This window comes from Apium graveolens, chromosome 1 (genome assembly GCF_009905375.1).
Source record: "Apium graveolens cultivar Ventura chromosome 1, ASM990537v1, whole genome shotgun sequence".
In the NCBI taxonomy this organism is placed as follows: domain Eukaryota; kingdom Viridiplantae; phylum Streptophyta; class Magnoliopsida; order Apiales; family Apiaceae; genus Apium; species Apium graveolens.
In genome coordinates, this window is record NC_133647.1 from 190,020,512 (window position 1) to 190,042,167 (window position 21,656).

A 21,656-nucleotide genomic window follows, 5' to 3' on the forward strand; every position below is an offset into this window, starting at 1 on the left:
GAAGAGATTTATATGGATCAGTCTAAGGTTTTGTCTTCTGGTAATGAGAGGAAAGTAAGTAGGCTAGTCAAGTCCATCTATGTCCTTAAACAAGCACCAATAGACAAGCATAAAAAGTTTGATAAAACTGTTTTAGACTTCGAGTTTTTAGTTAATGAAAGTGACAAGTGTGTCTACTCTAAGGTTAAAGGTAATGATTGTGTGATTGTGTGCTTGTATGTAGATGATATTTTATTGTTTGAAACCAATATTGAGATTATTAACAAGACAAAGAGTTTCTTAAAGAGGCACTTTGAAATGAAGTATATGGGTGAGGTTAGTGTGATTCTTGGGATCAAGTTGACTCGGTCAACTGATGGAATAACATTGTCACAGTCTCATTATATATAGAAATCTATACTTGAGAGTATGAGTATTCATATTGTAGAATCACTAGTACACCATATGATTCAAAAGTTTGCATAGTCAAGAATAGTTCAGGTGTTCTTGTGTCTCAGTTAAGGTATTCTCGGATTATTGGGAGTTTGCAATATCTTTCTAATGTGACTAGACCATGTATTTCTTATTATATTTTTAAGTTAGCTAGCTAGATATACAAGCTGTCCAAACAAGACTCATTGAGAGACATTGGATAAATTTTTTAGATATCTCAAGGGAACTATTTCCCTTGGATTGCATTACCGGAGATTTCTAGGGGTACTCAAGGGGTACAGTGATGCAAGTTGGATAGCTAAGAAATCAGGTTCCAATTGAGTGAATGGATATGTGTTTACCCTTGCGGGTGGAGCTGTGTCCTGGAAGTCTTCTAGACAGACTTTGATTACTCGAACTACTTTTGAGGCTGAGTTGTGTGAACTTGATGCCACGGGGAAGGAGGCTGAATGGTTAAATGGGCTTATGTCTATGTTAACTGTAGTACGCAAACCGTGTCCTGCCATTTCTGTTCATTGTGATAGCCGTACAACTATCGACAAGATCAGAAGTGTGAAGTATAATGCTAAGACAAAGAGACACATCCAAGTTATATTGAAGTCTATAAGGGGTCATGTGTATGATAAGATTATTGCTAGAGAGATCATAGGAACTCAAGATAATATAGCTGATCTGTTGACTAAGGGGCTTAAACATGTTGTAGTCCTTAAGTCGAGGTTGGGGATGGGACTTGTAACCCATCATGATTCATCAACGGCGGGAACCCAATACACCTGAGAGGAGATCCCTCGAAGTGTATTCAATATGGTAATAACAAGTTGTAAGGATGAATTGGTAGTACCTCTACCATATACATTTAGATACTTATGTATATGAGTCTATCCCCTATAAACTTAAGAGGTACTTGAACTACTAGTTAGCAATAGTTTTAATAAACTCTGATGGAAAGAGTTTTGGATCAGAATTTGATAAACTCTGATGGACCAAATATTGTGTCAGGATTTATAAACTCTGAATGGGGTCAAGTCGTAAGACGAGATGTTGGCAGTACGTCTTTTGAGATGCCCAGTTAAGCGAATGCAATTGTGAGATCGCAATTAGAGAAAAGGGTTATTCCTTGAAGCATTCGACGAACAGGATCGAGACACGACCATAACGTCTCAAAGCCGTAGATCTGCACCATAGCTTTATGACTTGTCATCGTCTATGTAGTGTAATCACACCAAACAGATATATATTCAAGGTGAAACATTCCATCTATATCTGGTAGCCATCGAAGTAGGGGACTTAGGAGGGTTCAAACTCGGAAGGGTACCGACTCTGAAAAAAAGGTCATGATATAATCTGATAGGCATTTCTGTATGGATTTGTGGGGGATTGTTAAAAAATGCAAATTTTAGGAAACATGTAATATGTGTTCTTGATGTAATTTCCGGATAATAACAAGTGGAGGTTGTTCCTTTCTATAAGGACATAAACTTTATATTTTGATCTAAGACATTTTCTTAATGAAATACATGTGAGTAAGAATGCTTATTTGTATAAGATTTTTTTCGGTTTAAGCTGAGTAGCATATTATGAAATTTATGCAATGTTCAGGGCCTGAGGCAAGAGGTTCAAGGCCTGATGATGTGCTGAAATAACTTTCTGCAATGTTCAGGGCCTGAGGTTGGAAGCTCTGGACCTGATGGTATACTGAAAACATTTTTGGAATGCTTAGGGCCTGAGCTATAGGTTCAGGTCCCGAGGTGCTGAAAAGTTTTGGTTTGTTTAGGGCCTAAAGCTGGTGCTCAGGGTCTGAACTGGAAAGTCAATTGCTAAAACTATATAAACATATTTTGTATAAATAAGTATATTATATATTATATATGAGTGAGAATTATTATTAGTTAATAATAATAATAATTAGACTCGTATACAATATATAATAGATCAGATTACATACGTTACTTTTGTAGGGGAACAGAAAAAGTTGAAGCGTGTGAAAATCTGAAAAGGGAGATCGCTTGGGTAAAATAGAGAGAAACCCTAGAACATCATCTATCTGGGTCTCTTTCACATATAGTTACATAAATTGATTGATTTTATTGGTAAATTGATGTGCTGATTGTTGTTGAGCCTTCTCGAATATGTGAACGGATCGCTCTGAGCTGTTTTATCATGTAAGTGATACTGCGGCAATCCATCACAGCGTAAGTGGGACAATAATCTCTTCAAAAACAATTAAGTCTTCTCGAGGACTTGGTGACTCAGTTGATTATCTAATTCTGATTAAATTTCATAGAGTCAGGTGATTTTTTCTAATTTCTTGCCAATTCAGTCTCTAATTATATATTTTTTGTGCATTCGTGTTTGTTTGTTACTTGATTGAATTTGCATGGTTTTATTAATTTGTAATTTATAATTGTCCCATTATTACGGGTATAGTAATATTTCCAACCGCGGATGCCTTTTTTCTACTATATATATATAAAAAAAAAAACTCCTGTGTATAGTTCTAATCAACGGACGGAGAGAAATAAACTAATCATATGCATGTCTGATTAGCTACAGTTTTGATTAGGAATCTTAAACACAAAGAAACATCACTCACAAACTTTGATTTCTGCTCAACTTTGTATAAAGTCGTGTGAAGACTCAATCAAATCATGTATGACCTGCACCACCCCCGTTGAATCTAGAAGCTTGCTAAGCATAGGATATTGGAGGTAGGAATTGAAATATAGATATTGTTGCTTTGTTACTCTCTTACTAATGTCTTGATATAACATAATTTAAGAAATAGAATGAGTTTATTGCCCGTTCATATATTTTATAAGAAATTTTTACCAGAAGGTACTTATCGATCTCCTTTAACAAATCAATTTTCTAATAAAATAAATCTAAAAGCAATTAGTACATTTAAGAAAGAAAAAAACAATTAGTAAATGTGAAAAGAAATTATTACAAGTACAGCATATATTCTAAGTTTCTTCCCTTTAAAGTCAATAAAACCAACCGCTTCATCTGTACATTGAGTGGTCCCAAATGGGAGACCCTAGTGGCTATAAACAACGTTCTAATTACCGCTACTTTTGTTGCTTGTTTTTTTAATACTGTACAAGCAGAAATTGTTTTTTCAGAAAATATTCTCCTAAAAATTGTATTACTCAGTACAAATTATTTATAAAAACATATTATTTCAAATATATTTGTTATCCTTGTCTAATACCGGAGGATGTGTCACCTAGCTGCTCATCACAAGCCATGAAAATTGAAAAATATTGAAATCTGAACCCCGCGCATATACAATTACAAATACCTCAAATAATTACTCCCTCCGTCCTTTTGATTTGTTATCAAAAAAATTAGACACGGAAATTAAGAAATATGTATAAAGTTGTGAAAAGATAAAGAAAAGTGGGTGAAGTGGTGGGACCCGTTAATTTTTAATGTATAAAAGGGAGATAGTGGAGTAAAAGTAGTGTGAAAAGAAAGAAAAAGTGGGAAAATGGTGGGACTCATTGATTATTTTTGGTAAGTTTTGAAATGTTAAAAAATGAACGGGGACATCCCAAAAAATAAATTGTAAAAAAATGAAAATGACAGAGGGAGTAACAAACATTAATGGATTAAATATTTGGGGAAAAAACAAATATTTGGACTTAATTCATATTCCGTGTGAATAAAATAATATTCTACTTGTACCAAAAAAATAACAAAAAAATATACGCGTCATGCCATTTCTTATTGAAATTCTATCGTCCTTACTCTGTTGCTTTCTCTTCTTTTGATTGTTATTTTATTGGACATACATCTTCTGTTTGTTCTCGAGTTCCGTATGTGGCTGGACAAAAATAATTTTTTTTATCTAGGTTTATTATATCATTTTAATTTAATTCTCGGAATAAAAAGAAATTTTGCGTTTCAGTTTCAAAGCTAACAGTAATGCGATTTTCCACCTTTTTTGTCCTTTTCACATAAAATAAAGCAGTCGGTTTTTACTTTGTAGAACATGCGCAATGCTATATTTACCACTCTTCTGAATTTTACATGAGAAAAACAATGGGAGTATTAATAAAACAAAATTTTGGAAAAATTAACATTACAATATCACAGAAGTTTTAAGTTTTCAGATATTATTTGTTAAATGTTAGGGGCAAAGTCGAAATATAAAATTGTGAATTATGAAAAATATGTTACTTTCCTCAAAGAATTTTATTTATTTAATTATTTAATTATTTAAAAGATTTTTTTTTAAAATTAAATGTGTTATACATCCTCAAACTTTCTTCAAAAAACGTATTTGTATGAACTATTTAAAACTCTACTTGCAATCCTTGATTTATATTTTGACATTTAGTATGCACCCTTTTATGAATTTCATGAAATTAAATAAGTGCAAAAGCGGAAATTCAGTAAAAAATTAATTATAATTAATTTCTTAGTTTCCAAATAATATTAAAAATTAAAATTTTTTAACAAGCTATAAAATAATAAATTTTTAAATCATATTAGTAATTCCAGTTGCAATTTTATAATTCTACTAAATATTATTTTTTAACATTAATTTTTTATTTCCTTAAATACTACTGTAGTAGAATTATAATTTTTTTAAATTATTACTTTAAAATGATATCGAAACTAAATTAATAGTATTATTTGAAAATTCAGAATTTATTATTTTATAGTTGATTTAAATTAAAAAAAAATCAATTTTTAATATTATTCGAAAAGTATGAAATTTATTTTGAATAATCTTTCCAATTTTGTCTCGGCTTAATTTCATGAAATTCTGAAAAAAGGTGCATATTTAAATGTATTATATTAAGAAAACCTAAAAAATATCTTTCCTTATGTACCAAACTACCTATCTATACTATAGTAAGCAGAATACCCTCTATTTAGTTGGTCGGTTGTTCAGTACAGTTGTTTGGTACGGTAAATAACAACCTGCAGATCTAAAAACAGAAAAATGGGAACCGTTAGATATAATAATAAAATAATATTATATTAATATTTAAAATGCTTTAAATTGCTCTCATAAGTCCAGAGTTCGAATCCCGTCAACAGCGTATTATATTTAAACTTTTATATTCTTTATTTTTAACAATTTCTACAGTTGTAAGGTTCGAATCTGGTGAACAACATATTATATATAATATTATTTATTTTAAGTTAAGTCTCAAATTATTATAAAACATATATTATTATAACTTATTAAATTTTTTAATTTATTTTTCAACTATTGAAAATTATATTATAAAATATATTATTAAAAATTATCGAGTGTTAAAAACAATCTAAGCGTTGCACGGGTTATAGACTTGTATGTATAACAAATGTTAATCGTTTTACCTCATCTCTTTGATTTCCTTTTGTCACAAAATGAGCTTCTTGTTCAACTGAACAATATACTAATAAACAATCAACTAAATTGTTTCAAAGTATTTACATAATCTTGATGAAGAACTAAACTGAAATCATGTATTGATATTGTCAAGGTTTTTCTACAGAAGATGATGGTAATTGTCTGTATATTAAACTACTTTAACATCTAGTGCTCTTTTTATCTATCTGACTCAGCTCTAACAAACTTTTGGGCGGGAATATTGTTTTCACTTGCTGAGCTGTCCAGACTTGTTGATCCTCTGCATTGAGCTGTTGCTCCTTGACCTGTACTAGCAACTGCATTTTCTTTAGTGACATGCTTAACAGCCCCCTTCAAGTGAGGAGTTGGAATGTCACTACAAACTCCTAACTTGGACAATAGAAATGATAATTGAGTTGATGCCAAGGCCTTAGTAAACAGATCTGCAGGTTGATGGACAGTGGACACATGCTGAGTAGAAATTAAACCAGACACAAACTTTTGTCGCACCAGATGACAGTCAATTTCAATGTGTTTCGTCCGCTCATGAAACACAGGTTAGAAGCTATGTAAAGTGCTAATTGATTGTCACAGAACAGAGGAACATGTGTAAGATTCAGAACATGTAGTTCAGTTAAAAGAGACACCAACCAAGATAATTCACAGACTGTATCAGCCATGCTTCTGTACTCAGCTTCAGCTGAGGATCTAGTCACTACCTGCTGTTTCTTACATTTCCAAGCAATAGCTGTACCTCCAAATGTAACACAATAGCCAGTAAGAGAAAGTCTAGTGGTTTTACAGCCTCCCCAATCAGCATCACAGAAAGTATTAAGCACTGCATTAGCTTTAGAGGCATATAATAACCCTTGAGTACTAGTATGTCGAAGATACTTTACCAGCTTAAGAGCAGCATACCAATGAAGTGCAGTAGGGGAGTACATATACTGCGCTAGAACATGTACAGAGTATGCCAGATCAGGTCGGGAAATAGTAAGATAGATAAGTTTACCTACCAGCCTCCTGTAAGCTGTAAAATCTTGTAGGATAGGACTATCAAAGTGCTGTAAAAGATCATGATTTTGATCCATAGGTACAATAGCCACTTGATGACTGAGTTTTGGAAAATCTAGCAGAATATCATAAATATACTTCTGTTGATTCATAAAGATACCAGAAGCATTCCTCACAATTTGAATACCCAAGAAGTAGTGTAATGGTCCCAAATCCTTGATTTTAAAATGTGAACTTAAAAATTCAGTAATATGAGCCATCAGAGAAGGATCTCTACCAGTAATAATCATATGATCCACATAAATCAAGAGGTAAACCAAGTTGTCATTCTTTGCATAAACAAACAAACTTGGATTTCTTGAAGTCTGAATGAAGCCAAAGGAGAGTAAAGCTGAAGATAACGCTATAAACCACTGTCTGGGAGCCTGCTTAAGGCCATACAATGATTTAAGCAATTTACACACTAGCTTCTGATTTGGATATTTCAGCATAATATGATCAGGAAGGGTATAGCCAGGAGGGCAAGACATATACACCTCCTCATCTAGGTACCCATGTAAGAACGCGTTTGTCACATCTAATTGAGTGACAGGCCAACCATGCATAGCTGACAGTGCGAGTAGTAATCTGAATGATGTCATTTTGGCGACAGGTGCAAACGTCTCAAAATAATCCATATTCAAAGTTTGAGTAAAGCCTTTTGCCACTAATCGTGCTTTATGTCGTTCTACTTTCCCATCTGCCAAATATTTAGTTTTGTATAACCACTTACAGCCAACAGTCTTCTTATGAGGAGGCAATGGTGCAATTTCCCAAGTCTGATTGGCTTCAAGGGCAGCCAATTCAACCCCCATAGCTTCACACCAATCAGGAGAGTGAATTGCTTGTTTATAAAATAAGGGATCATGAATCGGTGAATCAGATGTAGTGACATTATGGGTTAAGTGGGAAGGAAAACCTGAATAATCCTGAAATTTAGAAGGAAGATATCTGGTTCTCTGATGTCTAATGGTGGTATCTGAAGAGTGACTAGCAGAAGGTGGTAAAGGCTGTGTAATAACCCCAAAATTTTCAACTTTTTTGTAACCCTTGTGAATAGTGTTTTAGCTGAATGAAGAAACTTTTCATGCCACACTATGTAGGGGTTCTGTTATGGATATTCTGGGATATTATTAGTACTCTATGAAGTATATAAGTGTATGTAAAGATCGTCAGAATCCAATTCCGAACACTTTGGTTTTTCCCGGAAATCCACAAGATACGGAGAGAATTGAGTATAAGGTAACAGGATAAAAAGGATTTAAATTAAAGGATTATAATAGAGGATCATAAAAAGGAATATAATGTATTGAGAAAGGTTAAGGGAACCTAAGTAATAAGATCCCGGGTATGATCCTTCAAACGATAAACGAGAACGAAAGTTAAGCGAACCGTATAACAGATCAGCGGTCATTAGGCAAACGATTAGGAAGTTAATCAAAGGGATTAGTGGGAATGATGTCATCCAACCAATAAAAAGAGGACAAGGAAGTGAGGATGACATCATGAGGATGACATAAGCATGACATGGGAAGGAAGGAGGTGTGGTGGCTTTGTAACCACACAAATCCAAGGGCAAGAAGGTAATTGACTAAAGCAAGCACAAAAACCAATCAACCAAGCCAAGTAAAATCATTTCCATCAAAAATCAAAAGCAACCAAGGCTTTGTTCTTCATTGCTCACGGCTTTTCACTATTCAAAAGGCAAGAGAAATTCAAAATCCAAGATCCAAGCTTCCTAAATTGGTAAGATAATTTCCTAATCATCTTCATGCTTAGTTAGGACTATATCATGAGTTTAAGCCATTAATTCTTTCTCTATCTTCTTCATTTAATCAAAGAAGAAGACAATGAATAGTGTTTTCAAGTTTTTAACTTGAACTTTTTCTTGTTTTTCTTGAAGATCCAAGCATTCTTAAGACTTCTCAAAGCTTCTTAAGGCTTCCTAGCTCCACCCACCACTTCAAGGAAGGTATACCATCTCCAAACCCTAGATTCCTATATATTATAAGATGATTTTGATTAGTGGGTTGATATTGTAGTTTGTTGTTATGATTTAGAGTTTGGGATTTGGAATGGTAGTGAAATGGAATGGTAATTGTTGTGGTTTTGATTTAAAGGAACTTAAGTATGATTAAAGTTAAGTTTAAGCATAAGTATGAATGATTAAATTGAATTGGTTGGGGTTGTTATGATGTGATAAGGATGGATGTTTGTTGTGTGTTGGATTTGAGGTTGGTTTGTGGTTGGTTTTGTATGGTTTAAAATTTGGAAATCGCGTAAACATAGCCGTCGTAACGTCCGATTTTCTTTGGACTGTTTTTGTGCATAGCATTAGGACCCGAGAACCCCCTGCTAGATTATGACCACTGCCATGTTTAGATAGCTCATGTTACGAGCTTCGTTTTGATATGTAGTTCGTTCGATTCCGATACACGGTTTAGGAGAAACGACCGTTTCAAGTAACGGCGTTTCGCGAACGAAACTTTTTCCCTCGCCTTACTTTGAAATGTAGGTTAAAGACCAAAAAGGGTTAATTAATGTATGAAACATTTATGGTAAGTGTGTTAGGCAGTTGGTAAGACATTCGCGAAGGAATCGCTTTAAAACTCGTAAAGGTTAAATTATTAAAAATGGTGGAGCCGAGGGTACCCGAGTGACTTAAGCGAATCGGTGAGCGCAAAACAAGCGTTAGAGTCTAAGTTAGTTAAAGTATAGATTTACAAGTGATTTTGGTTTAATTCCAACTTACTTGTTGTTTATAGGTTACCAGACTCGTCCCGAGCCTTTCTCACCCCCAAGTCGCTCAGGCAAGTATTCTATCCGTTATACTGTTGTTGTGATGTATACATTTGTATATGCATGATCTTGCGATAAATGCATAGTGGTTATTTAGCAAATTCTTGCGATATATTGTAGCATGTGATATGGTATATATGCATGCCTGTTTCATATTCTTGAAATATATATCTGTTGGTTCAGTTGATAATACCTATGCTAGAGGATAGCGGTAACTTGCATATACCCTTAGTATAGGGACCCAAAGGTGAAAATATTTTCTAAAACCGGGAGTCGAGGATCCCGAGTAGATTTTTGTATATATGGATATGGATATATATATATATATATATTTATATATATATGGTTATAGTTTTTCCAAACTATTAACCGAATAAGGTTTATTCGATAACTTTATTTTATTTAATGAATATTATTACGAATATTCATTCGAGGACTTATGACTCCTTTTATTTTATTATTTGAATATTATTCTGAATATTATTCGAAGGCGTATGACTCCTTTACATTATTATTGAATATTATTTGAATATTCATTTGAGGATGTATGACTCCTTTATTTTATTTAATGAATATTATTTATAATATTCATTCGAGGTATTATGACTCAGCTTATTTTATTTATTGAATATTATTTGAATATTCATTTGAGGATCTATGACTCCGATTATTTGCTGAGATATATTCTTTATTTTATTAAAGAATAAGGTGTCGATAATCAAACTTATTTTTGATTATTCAAATAAAGATATTACTTTCGTATAAGTATATCTTTGATTATTTGCTATTCATTTCAAGTATAAGTTTTAATACTTCTACTTCAATTATTTTATAAAGATTATTTTTTTTATGGGAATATTATTTAAATAATAATATTCAGACATTTTCTAAATATTCTGGGGACTGATTTACTTCATTAAATCAGTTTTACTCCAAACACTCTTTAAAGTGTTTTCGAGTCTTTAAAATGATTTTCAAAAGATAGAGCGGATCCCAAAACTATTTTTATATTTAAGATCTTCCTTTTAAAAAGGGGATTTAAATACTCGCTCAAAACATGGGGGATCCGGCTCGGTGGTGTGTTTTATATTCGCAACAAGGTTGCTGTCTTGGTAAAAGAGTTTTTGATTACTTACCCAATATTCGGGAAGTAAAATTCTTGGAACAAGTTAATCCATTAACAGGCATCGCCTGGGAAATATCGGTGAGTTTTCCTTTCCAACTAGATACGACTTCTTGGTGGAGCTGTATCAACAAGTTTCTACTTGGGGAAAGGGGGAAACGAGCTTTACGTTTCAGAGTCATGGATTTCATCTGAACTAGGAGTGGCGTAAGTGGTCGAGTAGCGCCGGCCCAGCCTTATTATATTGGCCCAAATGGCCTGGAAGTTCCGCTAAGGCGGTCCATTCCTTAGGAGTTCAGTGTTCGGTTGACAAGTAAATCCGACAGGTTCTCCTCTACATGTAGAAAATGGTGGGGTTGTACTACTACGACTGATCATCGTAAGTGGTCTTCCTGGCGCGGTAAACTCCCGTAATGAGTTCATCATCCATTTGGATAATTCTGCAACACTACCCGTAGCATTTCGATCGAAAGGCTACTAATAGGTGGTTGCCGAAGCATTGACAGGGTCAAACATTTTTATTGGTGTATCCATTGAATGAAGTATCTCGTAACTTCATCTCTTTTCAAAATATTTCAAAGATCAAATATTTTCAAGTTTTATTTGTGGTCTCATCTATGGGATGACCTCGTGAATTTTATTATACTTTGAACAGTGGTAGTTCAAGTAGCTTTATAAATGATATAAGTATAGTGAAGTATTTGGTAACTTCATCCCTTGTTTTAAAACTTATATCCAGTAAGTAATTACCTTACTCACGATAAAGATTCTAGTAAGTATCCATTTAGATACTTATATTATTGTTATCACTATGTATTATCTTGCGAGCTGTAAGGCTCACTCTTGCTTTATTTCTTTATCACACAACAACAGTTAGGAAGGATGGCCAGACTCCAGCAGACCCAGCGCAAGCGCGTGGGAAGCGTCCCTCGTCTTCCCGATGATGTCGTAGCTGCTATAGCTGCAGAGGTAGATCTATTGTAGATCAGACCATCTACTTTTGAGAATCAATTATGTATAATTATAACTTGTGGCAGATAATGGCAATTAACTGTAAATTTATCAAGTAATCGTTTTGGGTTGTAATAACTTTTAAATTGTGGATTCAAAGACTTGTACTTATTTGAATTTCATCTCTGAGACTATAACGGGTTGTGGTGTGTGTTAGTGTGGGGTCACAGCATAAGGTTGTTTATTATTAATTAAGTGAAGTGTTATTGTGGAAAGAAAGACCGTGACGACCCGGATCCCCGACCCCGGATCTGGGGGTGTTACAGAAATGGTATCAGAGCTAAGCGTTATAAACCTCAGAGATGATGGGACGTTAAGATAATAAGTTCACTAAGATAATAAGAACTCTTGCCAAGTTCATAGTCGGACTACCTAACGTAGTACTGACAGTTAAAACCCTTATGGGAACCCTTATAAATGTAGCGATAGAAGCGTAGTTCGTTATCGTATAGAGTAGCGGGACTCCGAACCCTGAGGTTGAGGAGCAACAACGCGATGATATTTTATTACTAATTGGAGATCGGATTGTGGATCCGATAGAGTGTCCTAATGCAGGACCGGATGATGTTGATATTAAGGATGTTGTCCTAGAAGGGATAGTTGCTGAGGAGGATCCCATGGAGGATCCTGACAAGAATGGATAAAGGACCACTGATGAATTGATGACCATGGTTAGGTCAACTACCAGAGGTAGGATTGGTCGATCACTACCGGAGGTTCGTTCAAATTTGTTAAGATAGTAGCCCCCTTTAACGCGGCTTACTCATAAGACTGAGAAGTTCGAATAGACAGAGAAATGCGAGAACAGCTTTTAAGAACTGAAGCAAAGGTTGGTGACGGCCCCTATGTTGGCGTTGCCGGATGGAAAAAGGAGATTTTGTGATTTGTAAGTGACGCTTCGCATAAGGAATTAGGGTGCTTCTTAGCGCAGCAAGATAATCGCGTCTGCGTCAAGACAATTAAGGTAATATGAAATTCGATATCCCCGCCCATGAGCTTAGGCTCGTTGCAATAGTTTTACCCTAAAGATTGGAGGCACTACTTGTATGGAGAGAAGTGCGAGAATTACCTAAGCCATAAGTGCTCTAGTACATTTTCACGTAGAAAGAGCTCAACATATGCCAGAAGAGGCAGTTAGAGCTAACCAAGAATAATGATTGGGAGATTCTTTATCATTCGGGGAAAGCCAATATGGTGGCTGATGCCCTTAGTAAAAAGGAGAGACTCAAGATGATAATGCCTTTTGGAGAGTTTATAAGAGATTTTGAGAAAATGGAAATAGAAGTAAAGGTAACCGGAACCGGAACTGAAAAGCTTTTTGAGATCTCAATGCAGCCAGAGTTATTGGAAAAGATCAGATTGTGCCAGGAGAAAATAATGAATGAAGGCAGAGAGTCAATGACTGGAGAGGAGATCCATACTGAGAAAGATGATAAAGGGATAATGAGGTATTCCTACCGAATTTGGGTTCCGAATGTTCAAGAACTTAAAGATGAGATTTTGGATGAAAGCCATAGTTCAAGGTATTCCATTCACCCGGGAAGTACCAAGATGTATAGGGATTTGAAGGAATATTACTGGTGGCCCAACATGAAGAGGGACGTAGCAGAATGGGTAAACAAGTGTTTGACTTGCCAAAGAGTAAAGGCAGAGCACCAGAGACCCAGTGGACTTTTGCGACCCCTGGAGATTCCCGAATGGAAATGGGAACAGATAGCGATGGATTTTGTTGTAGGCTTGCCAAGGACGAAAGCCAATCACGACGCCATTTGGGTAATTATAGACCGACTGACAAAGTCAACTCATTTCATTCCTATCAATGAGAGATACACAGTCGATAGACTGGTGGACATTTACCTTAAGGAAATAGTGACGCGACATGGAGTCCCAGCGTCCATTGTCTCAGACCGAGACCCCAGGTTCAACTCCAGATTTTGGAGGAGCTTTCAGGAATGTGCGGGGACCAAGTTAAATATGAGTACCGCGTACCATCCCCAAACGGATGGACAGAGTGAAAGGACCATCCAGACACTAGAGGATATGTTGAGAGTCTGTGCAATAGACTTTAAAGGAAGTTGGGATGATCACTTGCCGTTGATCGAGTTTTCTTATAATAATAGCTTTCATGCTAGCATCGGAATGCCGCCTTATGAGGCTCTGTACGGAAGAAGGTGTCGATCTCCCTTATACTGGGATGAAGTAGGAGAGCGGAAGATGCTCGGACCCGAAGTGGTCCAAAGGACCAAAGATATAGTGGATCTTATCAGAGGGCGACTGGTAGCAGCCCAAGACAGACAAAAGAAATACGCAGACCTAGCCCGAAAGGACAAGGAATATGAAGTAGGAGACTTAGTACTGTTGAAAGTATCCCCTTGGAAGGGATTAATGAGGTTCGGAAAGAAAGGAAAACTAAGCCCAAGATACATTGGACCTTTTGAGATATTAAGACGGATTGGAAAGTTAGCTTACGAGCTAGCCCTACCCCCTAATTTGCAACAAGTTCATAATGTGTTCCATGTGTCAATGCTAAGGAGGTATCATCGGGATGCCAGGCACATAGTGGAGTACGAGCAGGTGGATATGCAGCCAGATCTAACTTACGTGGAGAAGCCAGTAAGGATTATGGATAAGAAGGAGCAGGTGCTTCGGAACAAAGTGATCAAGCTAGTCAGAGTACTATGGCAGAATCATAATGTGGAAGAATCAACTTGGGAACTAGAGAGCACAATGCTAGAAAAGTACCCCCATTTATTTTCTGTTTGATTCCGGGACGGAATCCTTTTAAGGAGGGGAGACTGTAATAACCCCAAAATTTTCAACTTTTTTGTAACCCTTGTGAATAGTGTTTTAGCTGAATGAAGAAACTTTTCATGCCACACTATGTAGGGGTTCTGTTATGGATATTCTGGGATATTATTAGTACTCTATGAAGTATATAAGTGTATGTAAAGATCGTCAGAATCCAATTCCGAACACTTTGGTTTTTCCCGGAAATCCACAAGATACGGAGAGAATTGAGTATAAGGTAACAGGATAAAAAGGATTTAAATTAAAGGATTATAATAGAGGATCATAAAAAGGAATATAATGTATTGAGAAAGGTTAAGGGAACCTAAGTAATAAGATCCCGGGTATGATCCTTCAAACGATAAACGAGAACGAAAGTTAAGCGAACCGTATAACAGATCAGCGGTCATTAGGCAAACGATTAGGAAGTTAATCAAAGGGATTAGTGGGAATGATGTCATCCAACCAATAGAAAGAGGACAAGGAAGTGAGGATGACATCATGAGGATGACATAAGCATGACATGGGAAGGAAGGAGGTGTGGTGGCTTTGTAACCACACAAATCCAAGGGCAAGAAGGTAATTGACTAAAGCAAGCACAAAAACCAATCAACCAAGCCAAGTAAAATCATTTCCATCAAAAATCAAAAGCAACCAAGGCTTTGTTCTTCATTGCTCACGGCTTTTCACTATTCAAAAGGCAAGAGAAATTCAAAATCCAAGATCCAAGCTTCCTAAATTGGTAAGATAATTCCCTAATCATCTTCATGCTTAGTTAGGACTATATCATGAGTTTAAGCCATTAATTCTTTCTCTATCTTTTTCATTTAATCAAAGAAGAAGACAATGAATAGTGTTTTCAAGTTTTTAACTTGAACTTTTTCTTGTTTTTCTTGAAGATCCAAGCATTCTTAAGACTTCTCAAAGCTTCTTAAGGCTTCCTAGCTCCACCCACCACTTCAAGGAAGGTATACCATCTCCAAACCCTAGATTCCTATATATTATAAGATGATTTTGATTAGTGGGTTGATATTGTAGTTTGTTGTTATGATTTAGAGTTTGGGATTTGGAATGGTAGTGAAATGGAATGGTAATTGTTGTGGTTTTGATTTAAAGGAACTTAAGTATGATTAAAGTTAAGTTTAAGCATAAGTATGAATGATTAAATTGAATTGGTTGGGGTTGTTATGATGTGATAAGGATGGATGTTTGTTGTGTGTTGGATTTGAGGTTGGTTTGTGGTTGGTTTTGTATGGTTTAAAATTTGGAAATCGCGTAAACATAGCCGTCGTAACGTCCGATTTTCTTTGGACTGTTTTTGTGCATAGCATTAGGACCCGAGAACCCCCTGCTAGATTATGACCACTGCCATGTTTAGATAGCTCATGTTACGAGCTTCGTTTTGATATGTAGTTCGTTCGATTCCGATACACGGTTTAGGAGAAACGACCGTTTCAAGTAACGGCGTTTCGCGAACGAAACTTTTTCCCTCGCCTTACTTTGAAATGTAGGTTAAAGACCAAAAAGGGTTAATTAATGTATGAAACATTTATGGTAAGTGTGTTAGGCAGTTGGTAAGACATTCGCGAAGGAATCGCTTTAAAACTCGTAAAGGTTAAATTATTAAAAATGGTGGAGCCGAGGGTACCCGAGTGACTTAAGCGAATCGGTGAGCGCAAAACAAGCGTTAGAGTCTAAGTTAGTTAAAGTATAGATTTACAAGTGATTTTGGTTTAATTCCAACTTACTTGTTGTTTATAGGTTACCAGACTCGTCCCGAGCCTTTCTCACCCCCAAGTCGCTCAGGCAAGTATTCTATCCGTTATACTGTTGTTGTGATGTATACATTTGTATATGCATGATCTTGCGATAAATGCATAGTGGTTATTTAGCAAATTCTTGCGATATATTGTAGCATGTGATATGGTATATATGCATGCCTGTTTCATATTCTTGAAATATATATCTGTTGGTTCAGTTGATAATACCTATGCTAGAGGATAGCGGTAACTTGCATATACCCTTAGTATAGGGACCCAAAGGTGAAAATATTTTCTAAAACCGGGAGTCGAGGATCCCGAGTAGATTTTTGTATATATGGATATGGATATATATATATATATATATTTATATATATATGGTTATAGTTTTTCCAAACTATTAACCGAATAAGGTTTATTCGATAACTTTATTTTATTTAATGAATATTATTACGAATATTCATTCGAGGACTTATGACTCCTTTTATTTTATTATTTGAATATTATTCTGAATATTATTCGAAGGCGTATGACTCCTTTACATTATTATTGAATATTATTTGAATATTCATTTGAGGATGTATGACTCCTTTATTTTATTTAATGAATATTATTTATAATATTCATTCGAGGTATTATGACTCAGCTTATTTTATTTATTGAATATTATTTGAATATTCATTTGAGGATCTATGACTCCGATTATTTGCTGAGATATATTCTTTATTTTATTAAAGAATAAGGTGTCGATAATCAAACTTATTTTTGATTATTCAAATAAAGATATTACTTTCGTATAAGTATATCTTTGATTATTTGCTATTCATTTCAAGTATAAGTTTTAATACTTCTACTTCAATTATTTTATAAAGATTATTTTTTTTATGGGAATATTATTTAAATAATAATATTCAGACATTTTCTAAATATTCTGGGGACTGATTTACTTCATTAAATCAGTTTTACTCCAAACACTCTTTAAAGTGTTTTCGAGTCTTTAAAATGATTTTCAAAAGATAGAGCGGATCCCAAAACTATTTTTATATTTAAGATCTTCCTTTTAAAAAGGGGATTTAAATACTCGCTCAAAACATGGGGGATCCGGCTCGGTGGTGTGTTTTATATTCGCAACAAGGTTGCTGTCTTGGTAAAAGAGTTTTTGATTACTTACCCAATATTCGGGAAGTAAAATTCTTGGAACAAGTTAATCCATTAACAGGCATCGCCTGGGAAATATCGGTGAGTTTTCCTTTCCAACTAGATACGACTTCTTGGTGGAGCTGTATCAACAAGTTTCTACTTGGGGAAAGGGGGAAACGAGCTTTACGTTTCAGAGTCATGGATTTCATCTGAACTAGGAGTGGCGTAAGTGGTCGAGTGGCGTAAGTGGTCGGGTAGCGCCGGCCCAGCCTTATTATATTGGCCCAAATGGCCTGGAAGTTCCGCTAAGGCGGTCCATTCCTTAGGAGTTCAGTGTTCGGTTGACAAGTAAATCCGACAGGTTCTCCTCTACATGTAGAAAATGGTGGGGTTGTACTACTACGACTGATCATCGTAAGTGGTCTTCCTGGCGCGGTAAACTCCCGTAATGAGTTCATCATCCATTTGGATAATTCTGCAACACTACCCGTAGCATTTCGATCGAAAGGCTACTAATAGGTGGTTGCCGAAGCATTGACAGGGTCAAACATTTTTATTGGTGTATCCATTGAATGAAGTATCTCGTAACTTCATCTCTTTTCAAAATATTTCAAAGATCAAATATTTTCAAATTTTATTTGTGGTCTCATCTATGGGATGACCTCGTGAATTTTATTATACTTTGAACAGTGGTAGTTCAAGTAGCTTTATAAATGATATAAGTATAGTGAAGTATTTGGTAACTTCATCCCTTGTTTTAAAACTTATATCCAGTAAGTAATTACCTTACTCACGATAAAGATTCTAGTAAGTATCCATTTAGATACTTATATTATTGTTATCACTATGTATTATCTTGCGAGCTGTAAGACTCACTCTTGCTTTATTTCTTCATCACACAACAACAGTTAGGAAGGATGGCCAGACTCCAGCAGACCCAGCGCAAGCGCGTGGGAAGCGTCCCTCGTCTTCCCGATGATGTCGTAGCTGCTATAGCTGCAGAGGTAGATCTATTGTAGATCAGACCATCTACTTTTGAGAATCAATTATGTATAATTATAACTTGTGGCAGATAATGGCAATTAACTGTAAATTTATCAAGTAATCGTTTTGGGTTGTAATAACTTTTAAATTGTGGATTCAAAGACTTGTACTTATTTGAATTTCATCTCTGAGACTATAACGGGTTGTGGTGTGTGTTAGTGTGGGGTCACAGCATAAGGTTGTTTATTATTAATTAAGTGAAGTGTTATTGTGGAAAGAAAGACCGTGACGACCCGGATCCCCGACCCCGGATCTGGGGGTGTTACAGGCTGTAAACTAGGAGTAGGAGCAATGGGTGCAATAATATTAGGAGAAGGTGGAATAGCAGTATGAGTCTCAGAAAAAATTGACTCAGTAGACAAAGACATATCAGATGTAGAGTCAGCATCATTGAAGTGCAAAGGATCATCATCAACAGGTCTGGACAGCTCAGCAAGTGAAAACAATATTCCCGCCCAAAAGTTTGTTAGAGCTAAGTCAGATAGATAAAAGGAGCACTGGATGTTAAAGTAGTTTAATATACAGACAATTACCATCATCTTCTTCTACACACACAAGATACACACTCTGTAGAAAAATCTTGACAATATCAATACATGATTTTAGTTTAGTTCTTCATCAAGATTATGTAAATACTTTGAAACAGTTTAGTTGATTGTTTGTTAGTCATAACATATATGAACTATTTGTAGAAAGCAGATCTATTGATGAATTGCAGATCTATTGAATCAATTCTACTAATTGACAAGAGTAATGAGAGATTACGATGCGGAAGAATGCGAAGCAATACTTACAGATATGATGATTCAACACTAAACTTTTGATCTCAGTATGAACATCAACATTTTGATCAAATTTAAGCTTCAACAATGGTGATTCAACAATGATGATTCGACTTGAACATTTTGTACAGACGAACAAAGAGGCTATGATACCATGTCAGAAAATGAGCTTCTTGTTCAACTGAACAATATACTAACAAACAATCAACTAAACTGTTTCAAAGTATTTACATAATCTTGATGAAGAACTAAACTGAAATCATGTATTGATATTGTCAAGGTTTTTCTACAGAGTGTGTATCTTGTGTGTGTAGAAGAAGATGATGGTAATTGTCTGTATATTAAACTACTTTAACATCTAGTGCTCCTTTTATCTATCTGACTCAATTCTAACAAACTTTTGGGCGGGAATATTATTTTCACTTGCTGAGCTGTCCAGACCTGTTGATCCTCTGCATTGAGTTGTTGCTCCTTGACCTGTATTAGCAGCTGCATTTTTTTTAGTGACATGCTTAACACCTTTTTACCCTTTAGATAAGTTAATTTGACAATATCTGTATTGCTAGAATATAATATCTCGAATCTTTTATCCCTAATTACTTAATTATAGTATTTATAGTTAGTTATAACATATAATCTGTCTATGCTGTAACATGTCATTTCGAAGGTAACTAGCATTATCTATATAGATAAACTTCGGGTACATTGACAAATATCAATGTCATTATCATAATCACACAGTGAAAATAAATTTAATAATCATCCCCAACCCAAACAGGTAAAAGTGTGCATGCGTGTACTTCAACTGTTTCATATTTAATGCCTACTTCATCGTCAAGTTATCAACAGAGATTAAAACGTTTAGAAGGCGTAGTTGTGTCGGTGACGGTGAGAATGACATGGCATCTAATCTCAAGTCATCTACATTGTCATCTCCAACTAAAAAGCTACACTTAAAAGGCTGTAAAGTTGGAATATGGAGCACGTGATGCATTCACATTGCGTAGAAGATACACTAAATCAAGATAACTACAACATTTAGGCAACTAATCTTGGCATTAACTAAATTTAGCTGTTTCGATGATTACGGCAATGTTGAAGATGCTAATTACGTTTATATAATACAGAAGTGTACAAGGCAACCGTCTTGGTCTACATATTGCTGTGTCATCTCTATTTCTAAAGACTATCGTCTAACACTATTCTTCAATAAAATAAATATCGAAAATATGTGATATCCATGTTAATGTATAAGATGCTTATTTGACAAATCTTAAAATAAGTAACTTATAACTTAAATTCAATAATTGGCTTATAAGTGATAAGTTGATAAATGCTTATAAGTTATATAAGTGTTTGGATAATTTTACTTATAATTCATAATTCTTTTTAGTTAAATGGACTAAAATAAATAAATTTAAAATATAATAATATTAATTCTTATATTTGTAAGTTAGATTAAAATTTAAAAAATATATTTTAAAGCTAAAATAATAAAAAAGCAAAAATTTAAAAATAAGCTGAGAAAAAAGTATTTCATTACTAACATTCAACTTATCGACTTATAAATAGTAGATTCAACTTATAATTTGGGCCGACAAACACTCGTCGATAAGCTGTTGCGGACTTATAAGTGATTAAGCTACTTATTATATTTGCCAAACAAACCCATTGCATCTTTGGTACCTTAAAAGTTTAAATTTAATCGTTACTTGCGTTCTTATTCTTACCGGAGCAATTTAATCGTTACTTGCGTTCTTATTCTTACCGGAGCTCGTTTTAGAAAATGATCTTGAATTCAAATGTTTTTTTAACTTATTTATTTAATAATCATTATATGTTTAACAAAAATCTAGATATATATAAATATATTCATGATAAAAATGCGTGAGGTCTATATGTGAATTTTATGTGTTCATTCGTATATTAGAAAAATGTTCGAAATCTTATAAAAAATTAACCCGACCCATGTTTCATGCACAGGATAATAAAGCTCAGACGATGATGAAAAGTGAAGAAAAAGTCAGATTAGGAAGCACCAAATATGACATACGCTAATATCTAATAATTAACTGCAGCTAGATAAAATATGTAACTCAGATTATCCTCATGCTTAGTCTAATATTCAATAGAAAAAGCTAATATAAACCTGATTAGTGGGTTCGGGGTTACTGATGTGTGTGCCAAGCTAGAAGATAACATAAATTATGTGTTTAGCTATTTGTTCCAGATAGATGAGTTGATCTTGTGATGATATAACGCATATATGCTTGATATAAAGGTCTTTTCTACATAGGATTGAGATAATCTGATTAATCATGTCAAATTAGCAAATATTTGACTGGGTTAATTAGTGGATTAGGACGTACTTTATT